At 45.2% G+C, this 16,610-nt stretch overlaps 1 long non-coding RNA gene across 2 annotated transcripts in view; it reads left to right on the forward strand.

Moving 5' to 3' along the window:
• The first annotated feature begins 1,143 nt into the window (after positions 1 to 1,143).
• Positions 1,144 to 16,610, forward strand: part of LOC119963770 — a 124,524-nt gene continuing 109,057 nt past the window's right edge. For both annotated transcript variants that reach the window (XR_005460165.1, XR_005460164.1), the window contains exons 1-2: positions 1,144 to 1,462; positions 8,730 to 8,830. This is a non-coding gene — a long non-coding RNA (uncharacterized LOC119963770). The remainder of the gene's footprint in view (positions 1,463 to 8,729; positions 8,831 to 16,610) is intronic.

A 16,610-nucleotide genomic window follows, 5' to 3' on the forward strand; every position in this document is an offset into this window, starting at 1 on the left:
AATTTTGTACAGAACCATTGATTAGGAAACAGAGAACTGGTCTGAATTTAAATAATCAGCTAAAGTAAAATCAAACCAAGAGATCCCAAGGCAGTTTGGCTGCACAGTAACAAGGTATATGAATTTATATCATTAATTTGCACAAGTTTCTGCTTCCCCAAAGCATAAGCTATTGATCTTGGCCAGCCTGTCTGGAAAAGGAAAAGAGAAGGGAAGGGAAGCAGGTAAGTTATCCAAGGGCATGCTATGGCAGGTAATGAGTAAAGTGACATGAGAAGCAGGGTGCCCACCCGATTTCTTGACGAAGAATGCTACTTGGTGCAATAGGGGTTAGAGGACAGAGCAAGGATAATTGCAGAGTGAACCTGAAACTAAGGTCAGACCTGATCAGCTCCTAATTATACCCAAACAGAAAATGTTGACCTGTCTATCCACACTGCTAGCTGCAAATTCTGACATTGATCTTAAACTGCCTACGTTAAGCTCTTTTTCATAGGCAAGTCCCAATTTATAATCTAGTCCTTGTATTTGATAACTAAATGACCTACTTTCCTCTCCCTCCCCCACAGCGCTATCTTGCAAAGATGAATATTGCTTAAGATAGAGTATATAGAATTTACTGAAGTAAATGAACATGTCTCCATTCTTGTGAAGTTGAGCATTGACAGGAAGATTGACAGACTCAACTTTTTATCTCCTTCGTTAGTCATTTAAGGTGTCCTAAATTTGGCAAGACAGATCTCATTCACATCTATTACTGTTTAAATGATATCCTAAGGCAATCTGCACTTACTCTGAGATTGGCGAAGGACAGTTCCACACCCTAATTAGAATCGTGAATGAGGTAAAATCATTTACCATTATAATGTACTTTCTTCCCCTGTTTTCCTCCAACTGAACAAGCCTCATTGTGGCACGATGTACACATAATTAACCTGAGACCTGGACACAAAAAGGACATCCTCTTGCTATCTGTGCCCTTCAATTTCCACCAAATGTATTAGACAATGTGGAAATGATCAAATCCTGTTTTATTATTTACACAAGATCTGCTTTAGAATATTTGTTTTATTTTATTGGCTCAAAATTTTCAATCTGTAGTGAACAAATCTCCACCAGTAGTTTGTTACTTGTCCACACACATTGGGCAGGAATCGTCAATTGGTGGGCTAAGTGTTGGCACCGGGATGGAATTGAGTGTGGTTTGCTTTCCTATTGGGAGCACTAAGAGAGTCAGGACATGCAAATTGACCAGCACGCTGTTGGTGCGAATTCAGAGCAATTCCCGGTCCAACGGGTGTTCTAACAGCTGGGGCCAGAGTTAGCGCCTGACAGCTGGGGATGTTTTTAAACGCTGCACTTACCACACACTCACTGCAGCCACCAATTTCCCTGGGAGGGGCAGAACATCGCGGAATGACAGAGCATATTGGATCCAACCCAGTAAGTGCATTTACACCCGGTAAGTACATTTAAATTAATGCAAATTTCGGTTTTGCCTGCGCCCGCTGACGCATGGCGCAAACCTTGTTTTCTTCCCCCAGGGAGGGACCGGAACATGGTGCCTGAATTGGCATCAGGCACAAACCTCAATTTTTGCAGGATGCACAATTTGCCGTCCAATAAAGATTCGCGTTTCTGGAATCGCGAGACAGAGAATCCAGTCCATTGTATGGAGTTTTGTAATTAGAAATCCAAAACAATGCTATGCCCACCACAGGATCTGATACCTGCGTGATCAACAGAAGCAGCCGTACATCTCATGAATAATTCAGATCGATTAATCCTGATTGAAGCAGACAGTGTTTTTCTTGGGAAGGAAATGTTAAAAACCTGAAATGGTAACTTCCCCCCACCTTAAATCTGCCCCAGTCCTGTTTTAATGGAGATAGAGAAGAGGGTTTGCAATTAATCCACTTGCAGGTGGTGGGCTGCTTATTGGAACATTTTTTGGGCCTATAAATTTTAGAGATTTTCCAAGTTTAACCCACAATGGTCAGGTTCGCTCAGCCTTAAAAAAATCCGGCAGCTGAACCAAAAGCGAGAAGGGCTGGATTAATCAGGTGAGTAATCTTACAGCACAGCTTGTAGGACAGGAAGAGCAGGAGTGCTTCTCCCTGGCCAAACAAGCGACTTTCTTAACGCACTCCCACCGCTCATCTCTGACATCTCCTTGACCACTGACACCCCGACACTGCTCACTGATCTCCTCCGTGATCTTAAACGCTCCAGCATTGCTTCCCCTTATCTCTCCAATGTCTTGCTGAATTCCTATCTCTGACCAACACGCGGTTCCCCGATCTCACTGGCATCCATTAAGCTTTTCTGACATTATTGGCATCTACTCTGACCCCAGTCCCAACCTTGCACTATTACCAACCTTCAGTCTTACCTCCACACCAGCACAATCTCCTATCACAACACCCACATCCCTTACCTGATCCTCAGCTGCGCTCCTTTCCGAAACCTTCTTCACCAACAAATAGCCAAACAGGTCAATTAGGTGGAGAACCTGCATGAAAGAAACACACAATGTGGAGCTAAAACAAGGAACCCTGACTATAAAATTAATTTGCCGGACATGGGCGTCGCTGGCTAGGCTTGCATTTATTGCCCACCACTAGTTTCCCTTGAGAAGGTGGTGGTGAGTTGCCTTCTTGAACCGCTGCAGTCCCTGAGGTGCACAGTGCTGTTAGGGAGGGAGTTCCAGGAGTTTGACCCAGCCACAGTGAAGGAACAGCGATATATTTCCAAGTCAGGGTGGTGAGTGACTTGGAGGGGAACCTCCAAGTGCTGGTATCCACAAGTATATGCTGCCCTTGTCTTTGTAGATGATTAATGATTGTGGCTTTGGATATCCTCCCCAAACTCGAAAAGCCTGCCCCAATGAATGCTGTACCCACAAGAAACAGCAAGTATAAGTTGCCCGGTAAATGTATTGAGCGTTGATCATGTTATCGAAAGCAATTTTACACCTTTCTATGTGTTAGGTGTCTCTTGGTAAGAGAGTAATGCTCCCGGAAGAGTCGAATGACTTGGGCAGCAACTCCCTGACTTCAATACTTAACTGCACATGTGTAGACTCTCGAAGTTGCTGTCTGATTTACTCTTTATTAACCATGAGAGCTGATAGTTTCCCCATTTTTTATTATCGTAAAAACCGGGCCAATGTGTAAACATATCTTCCTGCTTATGTTGCTCAAATAAATCCCTCCTAAAGGGCTCAGTTGTGTCTTAATCAGCACAAGTGAGCTGTTGGTTGCCGAGGATACATTTAAATTGTCTAATAACTATTACCCATTGTCTTGAGGGCATAGTGTTTCCGCACATTCACAAAGTAATTCACAGATTTTTTTTGGTTTCCAGAAAAGTCAGCATTTGTCCAGGAATTTAAATGGCAATTTCACTGATTATAGAGCATTTAACATATTAAAAAACAACAACACAAGGTGCTTTGCAGAATTGTGAGGGAGTAATAAACATAGATGTTGAACCAAAGGAGGAAAATTTAGAAGCTGGGTCAAAATGATCCATTTTAAGGAAAAGAGGGACATGGAGAAAGACAGGTGTTTGCAAAGGCTCCCCCAAAGAGTTGGTCCGACAAATCTATTGTTCAATCATTTTGTTATAGTATTTCACATTCTACAACCGGTAGCCAGTGCAAAAGGTATTTCATTATCTTTGAGTTCAATAGCATGAGGAAAATGTTTGCGATCCATAATGATCACAGTGTTTCATTAATACCATGGTTAAAAAAGAAGGAAGCAGATTAGCAATTTAACTATTTGCCTCTCAGCTTCTGTTTTAACCTATCTTTCTGGTTCAGCAATTAATGGCCAGGTTCCTCAAGCCATGGGAAACCTGGCAGCTGCAGAGAGGAAGCAACAGATTCAGGGAGAAGGGAAGAGCACTTACAGCACTACTTATGGGTCAGGAGGAGTGGCGGATGTATCCAGTCAATGCAAGTGTTATCCCCAATAAGAAACTTCTCAGAAAGGACCATTCAGAATTGGAACTTCCTGCACCCAGCCGCCCCCATCTAGCTTGTGGGTGTGGGCTCCAGGTTGGAGGTCGGACTTACTTGCTCCTTTGGCCTAATTAAGAGTCCACCCTGGCAGCCAAACCTATCAATCAGGCTGAAATCTGGGTGGAGAACCCTATCAAAGAGAAACAATGGGGAGTTAAAACTCCACAGCATGTGGGAAACAGAGACTTCTGGGATTCCCATCATAAGTCTTCCATACCACCTCTACCCCACCCCACCCCACCCCCAGGCCCCCGCTAAATTGTCGAGCAACGAATATCTCCCAAGTCAGCATTCTAATGTCATCCCTAGTAAATTAATACTTTGATGATTATTCTTTGCTGTGTAAAGAGATGGGGGGGAGTGGTGAAAATTATACCTTCAGAGGCTAATGTTATAAGGGCATGATAGCTTTAAATCTATAACAGCTAAAATATTATGCTGGTTAACTATGCACACAGGACCATAGACTTCCTACAGTGCAGAAGGAGGCTATTCAACGCATTAAGTCCGCACCTACCCTGTGAACGAACACCCTACCTGGCCCACTCCGCCTGCCTGATCCCAATATCCCTTTGGACACTAAGGGGCAATTTAGCATGGCCATTCCACCTAACCTGCACATCTTTGGACTGTGGGAGGCAACCGGGGAGCACTCGGAGGAAACCCACGCAGACACGGTATAAAGTGCAAACTCCACAGACAGCCACCCAAGGTCGGAATTGAACCTGAGTCACTGGCGCTGTGAGGCAGCAGTGCTAACCACTGTGCCACCCCATATGAACCATTTTCTTGCTGCAAAATATTAAAGACTTGATTAAGTCTTTGCCTTTATATACACAGTCGTGACTGTACAATCTGACAGTGCTGATTCCAGAATAATTGTCAAGTTTGAATAAGGCTATTGATTCAATAATGTAAGCTCGCTCAGAAATGAAAATATTACACTGGACACAATTCTCCCAAACAATTTCTAAGTGTGGTCTCCAGTCGGAAATGAGATGTTATTCCCGCTGGGTGGATCAGCAGGATCCATATCACAATCCACACACACACTTAGAAATTCTTTAAAGCCGGGGTAATTTGCACCATGGGACGCAAAGAAGCTGGGAAGGCCACATCCATAGAACCCCTACAGTGCAAAAGGAGGCCATTCAGCCCATGGAGTCAGCACCGACCCTCTGAGAGGGCACCCTACATAGGCACACGCCCCTGACCCATCCCTGTGTCCCCAGTTAACTGCACATCTTTGGACACTAAGGGGCATACAGCATGGCAAATCCACCTAACGTGCATATCTTTGAACTAAGGGAGGAACCCAGAGCACCAGGAGGAAACACATACAGACACGGGGCGAACATGCAAACTCCACACAGGCAGTCATCCAAGGCTGGGATTGAACCAGTGTGCCACTGTGCCACCCTCAGCGATCCTAAGCGATCAGGTGCCCACCCTCCCAATCAGTGGCAAGGCCCCCCTCAAATCACTGGCAAGCCTCCTCCCCCCCCCCCAATCATTGGCAAGCTCCCCCGCATTGCTGACAGTGCCCCTCAAAATATTGCTGGCATGGCCCCCCAAATTGCTGTCAAGGATCCCCTCCCCCAATCGCTGGCAAGCCTTCCCTCTCCCAACTTATGGTAAGGCACCCCCTCCAACCGCTGGTAAGCACCCCCCCCCCTCCAATTGCTGATAAGGCACTGCCTAAGTGAGCGACATCCCACAATGGGTTCATCAAATCCGCCGCCCCCCCCCCCCCCCCCCCTGCCTTTCTGGGCCCCTGCCAGGCCCCGTTCAGTCCCTCCCTTCTGGTGTCGCCCTTTGGCAGTGCCGACATGGCACTGCACTTGGCACCCTGGCAGTGGCAACCTGGTACAGATACTAACACAACTGCTCAAGAAGTACCATCTGCAGAAAGGAATGAAGAGACTTCTGACGTCGCAAGTAACTGATTTCAAGAACGCCAAATTCTACCAAAAATGAATAGTTGTCCATCACAGAGACTGTCTTATTAAATACTATATATGTCCAGAAATAACATATCAGCAATGTGTTCTATCAATGTTAATTGTTGTTGTTGCACTTTTGAAGTAGAGGAGAGGTGTTATATTTCTGGGAATACAATCTTGCTGGTTCTGCAACACGTGATGTGTAACGACGTCAGCAGAGGGTTTGTGCGGGCTCTGAGCAGATCGCCATCTTGATTGTATTGCACCACGCTTAATAAACCTCTCATCGTGTTTTACAAGAGTGCGGGCACCGCTGTACAGCAACAAAGAAATATAACAGTGACTGTTTCCCACAAAGAAGGTTTTCTGACACACATTTAAGCCTGACAGCAGGACTCAGAAGCCCACAGGGTTAATATTGCCTAAAGATTCAGCATAAACGCTTGGGCATGTCCTTGCTAATGCCGGGACATCTTATAGGCACAACCGTATGTATTCACAGCAGCTATGCACAACATGGCATTTCAAAAATACGAACACCTCTTACAGCTGCAGAATATCTATGCTTCTAATTTGAAAATATGAATTAATAAGGCAGAATTTAAAGATTTATTGCCTTATCTTTAACACCAAATGTACTGATCCTTCACTTACCTGCTATATATTTTTTTAAAAATCAAATGCTGCCATTTCATAAATATAATTTGTTGAAGACATATGAGCTGAGGGAATTGTTTCTTAATGCTCTTCCCTGACATTTTCTAACACTAGGATTTAATTTTTAAGCAGTTTTATTAACTTTGTTCTGAAGAATAAAAATAATGGATATAAAATATTCTCACAGTCTAGCAATGGCATACGGAAACAGTGGCTGATTATTTTACAAACTCAAGATGGCAAGTGGAAGGGTCCAGTCCATTAATACCATGAGGCACAGGAGCAGAAATAGGCCATTTAGCCAATCGATTCTGCTCCACCATTCAATGAGTTCATGACTGAGCTAACCTGACAATCCTCAAGTCCACTTTCCCGCCTTACCCCCATAACCCTGATTCCCTTACTGATTGAAACTTAAAGATTAAGGGTTAACCTGCTATGGACAGTACCACTCGCTGGTGTTTTAAGAAGTCACCTGACCAAAACCTTGGGGCAACATTGTAGATCTAAGGAGCAACATGTAAGGACGTGGAATCATAGAATCCCTACAGTGCAGAATGAGGCCATTCGGCCCATCGAATCTACACCGATCCTGCGGAAGAGCACCCTACTGTCATGTGAGTGTGCCTTTAAGAAAGGTTTACTTTGACCACGTGGCTTCTAGCACTGCTTCAGTGATGTCATTTGTGGGTGGAGCTGGGCTGTGGCTGTCAGGTGAGAGGGGTTTAGTGTTTGGTTTTCAGTTTCGGTTTGTTGCTTTGGACTGCAGAATTAAAAAAGCAGTGTTTCCCTGTTTTCTCTGTTCCAGGGAACTGAAAGCACATTGAGTGTGGCAAACTGCCTTGGTAACTTTAAAGATTGAGTTGCTCTCTGGAAGGAGTTTTGAATCTGCTGGTTGGAGGCTGGACCAGAATCTCTGGTTTTATTGGAGTTTGTATTGAATTGGAACAGCTACTAAGGGGGATTCCTTAAGAGTTATATCCATAGATTACTGTAGCTGTTGTGTGTTTTTTCATGTTTGTAATTAAGAACAACTTCTTGCTCACTGTTTTGTGTATGTTAATTACATTCTTATAATCAACTTTGTTTTGATAAAAGGGCGGAGGAATCTGATGAATCACACCTGAAGTAAAGGCTGTTGTGCTCATCCCAGCCAAATTCAACAAAAAGGTTATAGGTCAGGTGGGCTTCATAATACACATTGGAATTTCTAAGCCCTGGCCCATTACACTACCCAGGCCCACTCCCCGCCCTTTCCCCATAGCCCTACCTAACCTTTGGACAATAAGGGGCAATTTAGCATGCCCAATTCACCTAACCTGCACATCTTTGGACTGTGGGAGGGAACCAGAGCATCCGGAGGAAACCCATGCAGGCACGGTCAGAATTTGCAAATTCCATACAGTCACACAAAGGTCGGAATCGAACCCAAGTTCCTGGCATTATGAGCCAGAAATGCTAACCATTGTGCCACCGTGCAACCAATGCCATGGTGTCCTCTCCATATCTCTACGCTCTGCTGTAAAAGTGGACAGAGTTCAGTAATGTCAACAAAGGTCTCCTGGTACCTTCTACAGGACTGCTTATTAGTGCCTGAGCTGTACACACCATGAGTAGTGGCAACCCAATAAAACAGTGTCTTGCAATGCTAAAGAGATCAGATCAAAAATAAATGGTTGTGGTCATCAAGAAGGGATGCCCCAGGCAGATAACATCTCTAAATATTTTGGTGAAGTTCATAGGAGCATTCCTGCATATCCTGACCTCATTAACATAATTGAACATTTAATTTTGTTCGCTCAGGTGTTAGCATTGATTTTGTTGGAACTGCACTCATCTGTGCCGGAATGTTGGAGGGTCAAGTCCCATGTTAGAAATCGAGGCTGACACTCCAGAGCATTAGTGAAGAAATGCCTCACTATCTTTCAGACGAGGTTCTAATCCAAGGCCCCATCTGCCCTCTCACCCAGATGGATGTAAAAGATTCCACTACACTATTTTGAAGAGGAGCAGGGAAATTCTCCCAGTGACTTGGTAATCATTTATCACACACTCGAAATCTAAAACAGATTATCTGATTGTTATCTCATTCTTATCTGCAGGAACTTTGTGTGTGTAAATTGGCTGCTGTTTCCACTTGTATGACAATGAATACACACCAGAAGTGCTTCATTAGCATTAAAGCATCCTGAAATTGTGAAAGGTATGATACAAAACTGTATAAATATTTCTACTTTCCATTACCTGTAAGCTGAGAGTGCGCAATATTCAACCATTTCCCTCTTAAAATCACAATTGGAGTCTTCTATACGTTGTAGATCAATTCCCATGTTAAAATAGGTCTATCACTGAAATAGGCAAGTTGTTTCGCAGCCTAGCGATGGGGTCCTGTGGAAGTTCCAGTCAGCCAGTCGTTCTTGACAAGAGAGGGTGCCAATTCCATTTTGACACTTGTTACTTCCAAATTCAGGAAGTGAAACAAAAACAGAATACGCTGGACAATCTCAGCAGGTCTGACAGCATCTGTGGAAAGAGAAGGGAGCGAACGCTTCGAGTCGGGTGACTCATTTCCAGAGGGGACTGGAAATAGGATCAGGGGCGGAATTCTCCGGCCCCCTGCAGGATCGGGGAATCGCCCGGGGTCGGTGTAAATCCCGCCCCCGCCTTGGCCGGAATTCTCCGCCACCCGTGAATCGGCGGGATCGGGAATCGCGCCCCACCGATCGGCGTGCCCCCCGTGGCGATTCTCCGGCCCGCGATGGGCCGAAGTCCCGCCGCTGTCAGGCCTCTCCCGCCGACATGGTTTAAACCACCTCTGTGCCGGCGGGATTGGCGGCACGAGCGGGCCCCCGGGGTCCTGGGGGGGCGCGGGGCGATCGGACTCCGGGGGGTGCCCCCACGGTGGCCTGGCCCGCGATCGGGGCCCTTCCAGAGGTGGAAGAGACCCCGCACGGTGGTTACGTCAGTGGCCGCTGACGCTCCGGCGCATGCGCGGACTCATGCCGACCGGCGAAGGCCTTTCGGCCAGCCCCGACGCCGATCGGCGTAGCGCCAAAGGCCGTTGGCGCCAGTTTTGGCGCCAGCCGGCAGAGAGGGAGCCACTCTGGCGCGGGCCTAGCCCCTAAAGGTGCGGATAATTCCGCACCTTTGGGGAGGCCAAACGCCGGAGTGGTTGGCGCCACTCCGCTAAGCCGGGACCCCCCGCCCCGCCGGATAGGGGAGAAATTCGCCACAGATTTATACTGTTGTGGCAGGGGAGGATGGTTTTGGCGGCGTGAAACTGGACACATTTCAGAGCTTTAAGGACAGTTTATTGATCCCAAAATGAGGAATCTAAATGAGTGTTAAATTATACTTTATTCTTGTCAATGTCTACAAACAGTGTCCAAGGGTTTAAGAAATATTCCATATTTCTTACAGAAAGCAGGCTCTGTAAAAATTGTTGATCATTTGTTTCAAAATGAAGTAACAATTTAGAAGAGGCACACCTTTAAATCAAGAAAATGTCATAGCATTGTCCTTCAGAGAGCACTCCCTCACGTTGACGTAAAGTGGAATTGAAGCATTGACTAAAATACCAGACTTTGTGAATGTTACACTGCTACTGAATCGGCATAACAATGTCATCCAATGTGCTTCCATTATTCTAGAATAACTGGAAGAGCTATTTAAGATGAACAGTGCTTTTGCATTGGTTCCCCCTCTCATTTTCATTGAAATTATAGAAACATTATTTGGTTTGTTGACTGTATTCTGCTTCCACACTGACCACCTTTTCGTCCTTTTCTGGCAGCCCTGATGGATTTGTGGAATTTTCGGCACTTGACATAACATCAATCCCTGTCTTGATTTTCACTCTTTAGCCATTGGTCTTGTTACAAGAAAATTTTTCGAAATTTGTTGAAATCACTACTGCCTCACAGCGCCAGGGACCCGGGTTCGATACCGACCTTGGGTGACCGTTCGTGTGGAATTTTGAGGTTCTCCCCGCGTGTGCGTGGGTTTCCTCCGGGTGCTCCACTTTCCTCCCCACAGTCCAAAGATGTGCAGGTTAAGTGGATTGGCCATGCTAGATTATCCCTTAGTGTCGAAAAACAAGGTTAGTTGGGCTTACTGGTTTCGGGGACAGGGTTGAGGCACAGGCTTAAGTAGGATGCTGTTTCCAAGGGCCGATGCAGACTCGAATGGCCAAATGGCCTCCTCTGCACTGTAAACTTTATGATTCTATGAATTCCATAACACTCCTGACTTGTGCCTTGTAGATTGTGGACAGGCTTTGGGGAGCTGAGTTATTTGCTAGATTCCTAGCCTCTGATGTGCTCTTGTAGCCACAGTATTTATATGGCTAGTCCAGTTGAGTTTCTGTTCAATGGTAACCCCCAGGATGTTAATAGTGGGGGATTCAGAGATGGTAATGCCAATGAATGTCAAGGATGGCCATTGCTTGGAACATCTGTGATGAGAATGTTACTTGCCATCTGTCAACGCAAGCCTTGATATTGTCCTGGTCTTTCTGCATTTGGACATGGACTGCTCCAGTATTTAATGAGTCACGAACAATGCTGATCATTGTGCAGTCAGCAGAGGACATCACCACTTCTGAATTTATGTTGGAAGAAAGGTCATTGATGAAGCAACTGAAGATGTTTAGGCCACTACGCTGAGGAACCACTGCAATGATGTCCTGGAGCTGAGATGACTGACCCCCAGCAACCAAACTCATCTTTCTTTTTTGCCATGTATGACTCCAATCAGCAGAGAGTTTTTCCCCTGATTCCCATTGACGCCAGTTCAGTCAGGGCTCCTTGATGTCACACTTGGTCAAATGCTGCCTTGATGTCAGGGGCACTCTCAACTCACATCTGGCATTCGGCTCTTTTGTCCATTTTGTCTTCTGACGTCTCTTCAACGAGCGTAAAATTTCACATCCTGTAACTGGTGAAGCCTACCTGGCACATCTGTTTGAAAACCAGCTGTCCCTACCAGCAAAATAGCTTAATAGTAACTTAACAGGCTGTAATGAGATTAGATGGTGAGTGGTCCTGGCAGAACTGAGCATCAATGAGCAGGTCATTGCTGAGTAAGTGTCACTGTTGATTACCCCTTCCATCACTTTACTGATGATCGAGGGTAGACTGATGAGGTGGTAATTCACCAGGTTGGATTTGTTCTGCTTTTTGTGTACAGGAGATACTTGGAGAAATGTCCACATTGCTGGGCAAGTGCCAGTGTTGCAGCTTAACTGACACAGCTTGGCTAGGGGTGTGGCAATTAATTTGCTCTCTTCAGCAACCTCTGCTGCACCTCATGATGGATAGATTTGACACTGGTTGGCTCTCCCCTTGAACCATTGTAGAAATCATATTGTGGCACCAATCAAGTCATTTGGGCCATAACCTTTACATTTAAATTAGATTACCAGTTGCAGTAAGGGCCTTGGTGGACTTTGAAATCATTGAAGAGAATATATCCACAGTCAGGAACCCAATGGCCTGAGGCTGCGAATTAGTCTTGGCCAGATTTTAGCTCCTTTCACATTACTCCCACTGGCTGAATGGGGTTAAAATCAACTCTGCACACAGTTTGTAACAGAATCAAAATCTCATTGAAACTATTGCTTTTTTATGTAACATTTGGAAAGGGAAGGGTCAATAGCAATAAATATTTGAGCGTGGGAAAGCAGACAGAGAATTAAATAATAATAATAATTATTATTAGTGTCACAAGTAGGCTTACATTAACACGGGCAGCATGGTAGCATAGTGGTTAGCACAATTGCTTCACAGCTCCAGCGGCATAGGTTCGATTCCCAGCTCGGCCACTGTCTGTGCGGAGTCTGCACGTTCTCCCCATGTCAGCATAGGTTTCCTCCAGGTGCTCCGGTTTCCTCCCACAAGTCCCGAAAGACGTAAGGCGGGATTCTCCAGAGATGTGCGGATTAGGTGGGTTGCTAAATTGCCCTTAGTGTCCAAAAAAAAGGTTAAGTGGGGGTTACTGGGTTACAGGGATAGGGTAGTGCAGCGTTGGTCATTCTGGGTGAGTGTGCTTATCACTCACTTGGCTCTGTTTCTCGTTCTAAGCTCTGGAGTCGCCAGGTGCCGTTAAGACACCGCCACGAGTTTCAAGGTGAAGTTCAAAGCAATAAAAACCGTACACCAATTAGTAAGTCCAAACAACTATAGTTTATTATAACACAATTCTAATAACTACCCATGCACACGCTAAAGAATTAAACTTACTCCTACCGCTAAACAACTAATACTTATGTCGAAGGAACTGCGAGGTCAGGGAACAAGGCCTCTTGCTCTGCTCTGGTCTGCAGACTTCGGATTGCTATCAGTTGCCAAGGGCGTCAGGAGTGCCTATGTCTGGTAGCGGTCGTTGTCTTTTATGCACTTACTTGTTGGTGGCTGCTGCTCGACGGCTGTAGAAGACAGGAGCCCGGAGACAGGAGACTGAACCATGTGTGGGACCTTTTTTATATAGGTCCCGGGGGTCCGCGCCCCTTTGGGCGGACTCCCTTACCTGCTTGGAATCGATTGGGTCTCTTCCCAATCGATATGTTTTGAACCCCCCAATCCTAGGGCAGTTCCTTGGTTGCTGGGCGGTTCTTGGGACCTTTTGTGTTGGGCTTCTCTGGCGCCACTGGGTCTGGCTTTCCATAGTATCGATTTGTTCTTAATTTGTGTCCATTATATCTGGGACTCGCCCGGTATTGCCTCATTAGTATGTTAATGTGTTTTCTTTCACAGTGCTGTCTGATCTCTGCAGCAGCAGAAACCAGTTTCTGCAGTCGTCCCAATACACAATCGCCTTGCAAGCTGCTTGCTTTCCAACATGTCCATTTTCCCTGCATTCTTTGCAATCTTCCATTTTGTGTTGGGCAATGGCCACCCCAGGTGGCTACAGCAGCCATCCCAGATGGCCACCTGCAAAGGACCATGGGAATTATGGCCAACCCAGACAGACTCAGAGCTTGATTGTGTATTTGCAACCCAGATAGCTAGACATGATCAAAACCCCAGCTCCTTTGCATTCCAATGGCCCATTTCCCCAGAACAAAAGAACGGTACTCAGGTAACCGATACTGATACAGACTAATCGGCGCCACTCCCTTTAATCAGGGAGCCCAAACAACCAACGTCAATGACTGCTAAGGACACACCCAGCCATCAAGGCACCCCCCCCCCCCCCCCCCCACTTTATTGGCCAAAATCGAAGGCAAGGATCGAAGCCTGTAGAATTATTGGGTCCAAGTTAAGGACCGCCACAAAGAGCGCAAAATCCCAGAGGAATAAAAAGATACACAGCCATGTGCTCGGTCTCTCTTGGATCCGGCCTCGGCCAACCCAAGTGCAGCATAACGATCAGACAGACAAGTTCAAGACTAATGATCGCTACCACTCAGATGAGCCCAGCAGAAACAGAGCCACCTCTTCCACCCAGCCATGCAAGATCCGGAAAAAGGCCTTGTCCATCTGCATAGTGCCGGTTGCCCTGAAGTTAAGTATAAGTTATTGTAGTTGTTAGGTGTAGTTTAACTTGTAGTGTTTTGTATTCCATGTCGAATAAATCCTTGTGTGTAAATAAACCATCTTTGAACTTGAAATCACTAACTGGTTGTGTGGTCCTTTGATCGATGTCTGGTAAAGCCTTGAGGTGGTATCATTTGATACCTGGCGACATTATTAATTGGCAGCATTATTGGCGACTCCGGTGTGAATTGGCAACAGTAGATAGGTGGGCTTGTGTAGGGTGCTCTTTGTAAGGGCCAGTGCAGACTCAATTGGCTGAATGTCCTCCTTCTGCACTGTAAATTCTATGATTCTATGAACACTGGAATGAAGGTACTGTGAAAATCCCCTAGTTGCCACACTATGCCACCTGTTCAGGTACACTGAGGGAGAACTCAGAATGTCCAATTCACCTAACAATCACGTCATTCGGGACTTGTGGGAAGAAACCAAAGCACCTGCAGATATGCACTTTAGAGCATATCTGTACAATACAGTCATTGGCATCAAGTTGGATACACAACCCATATTAGGTTTTGTTGGAACCTGGATGGTGAAGCAAACGTTTATCGTGAAAAGTTTTATTTAGTTTTGAGATATAATGGCTAGAGTTTCTGCATCTGAACACCACAGTTCTAATTTCCAACATTAAAGACAGCCCCACCTGCTCTACACCAAATAAATGTTGCATTTGCCTTCATTAAAATGCACTCTGAATTTTACTGTCCATTGCCTGTCAAAATTATATTTCAATTCAATCTAAATGCTGGCAAATGAATGGGTGAACATACCGATCCTCCCAGATTGATCATCAAAGCCTTGTATCTGGGCCTGCAGTTCTTCATTCTCAATTAGCTTCAATTTCTGCAAGAGGCAATGGCCAAGAACTTGTTGGTTTGCCATTGTATTTGCCAGCAGCTTACTGCAAGACAAACTAAATAATTCTACTTAAAAACAACTCTATGCTGACTAAGCATCTTAATAGAATGAGTGAATGGGAAGTGTAATTGTTTGAAATAATTTCAGGCAACTGACCCTGTTTCGAAAATGCCTTTTACGATGAAGAATTGGTTAATATGTCATGCCCTGTAAAATTGGAAAGGGATTCATAAAATGTAATAAAACAAATTGTAAACATTGCTTTATTTTATGGTTATGCATCTGCTGGTAATTTTCCCTTCGGAGATATTAAACAAAAACAGCTTGTTAGATACTGAATGTGTAATATTCTGATTAGTAGATTACTCTGACCCTGGAAATGAGAAGGAATTCCAAACACAGTACATTTTCCAGATTACTAGAAACTTTCCTGTCCAAAGAAACACAGAAACATGGAAAAATAGGAGCAGGAGGAGGCCATTCAGCCCTTCAAGCCTGGTTCGCCATTCATTATGATTATGGCTGATCATCACGTTTAATACCCTGATCCTGCCTGCCCCCCATATCCTTTGATTCACTTTGCCCCGAGTGCTATTACTAACTGCTTCTTGAAAACATTGTTTTGGCCTCAACTACTTTCTGTGGTAATGAATTCCACAGGCTCACCACTTTCTGGGAGAAGAAATTTCTCCTCATCTCTGTCCTAAATAGTCTGCCCCGTATCCTCAGACTGTGACCCCTGGTTCTGGACACCCCACCATCAAGAACATCCTTCTTGCATCTACCTGTCTAGTCCTGCTAGAATTTTAGAGGTTTCTATGAGATCTCATTCTTCTGAACTCCAGTGGGTACAATCCTAACCAATTCACTCTCCTCATACGTCCGTCCTGCCATCCCAGGAATCAGTCTGGTAATCTTTCGCTGCATTCCCTCCAGAGCAAGGACACTCTTCCTCGGATAAGAAGACGAAAACTGCATTCAATATTCCAGGTGTTGCCTCACCAAGGCCTTTTATATTTGCAGCAAGACATCTCTGCTCCTGTACTCGAATCCTCTTGCTATGAAGGGCAACATACCATTTGCCTTCTTTATCGCCTGCTGCACCTGCATGCTTAACTTTAGTGAGTAGTGTGTGAGGACACCCAGGTCTCATTGCACATTCCCCTCTCCTAATTTATGGCCATTCAGATAATAGTCTGCCTTCCTGTTTTTCTACCAAGGTGGATAACCTTGCATTTGTCCAAATTATACTGTATCTGCCATTCATTTGCCCACTTACTCAATTTGTCAAAATCACAGTGAAGGATCTCTGAAGCCTCCTCACAGCTCACCCTCCCATCAATCTTTGTGTAATCTGAAAATTTGGAGATATTACATTTCATTATCTCATCTAAATCATTGATATGTATTGTGACTATCTGGGGATCCAGCACCAATCCCTGCCGGACCCCACTAGTCACTGCCTACCAAATGGAAAAAGGCACAGTAATTCTTACTCTTTGTTTCCTGTCTGCCAACCAGTTTTCCATCCATCTCAATGCACTACCCCTAATCCAATGCCCTTTGTCGTTACATGCTAATCTCTTACGT

Source organism: Scyliorhinus canicula, chromosome 3 (assembly GCF_902713615.1).
Source record: "Scyliorhinus canicula chromosome 3, sScyCan1.1, whole genome shotgun sequence".
Taxonomy (NCBI): domain Eukaryota; kingdom Metazoa; phylum Chordata; class Chondrichthyes; order Carcharhiniformes; family Scyliorhinidae; genus Scyliorhinus; species Scyliorhinus canicula.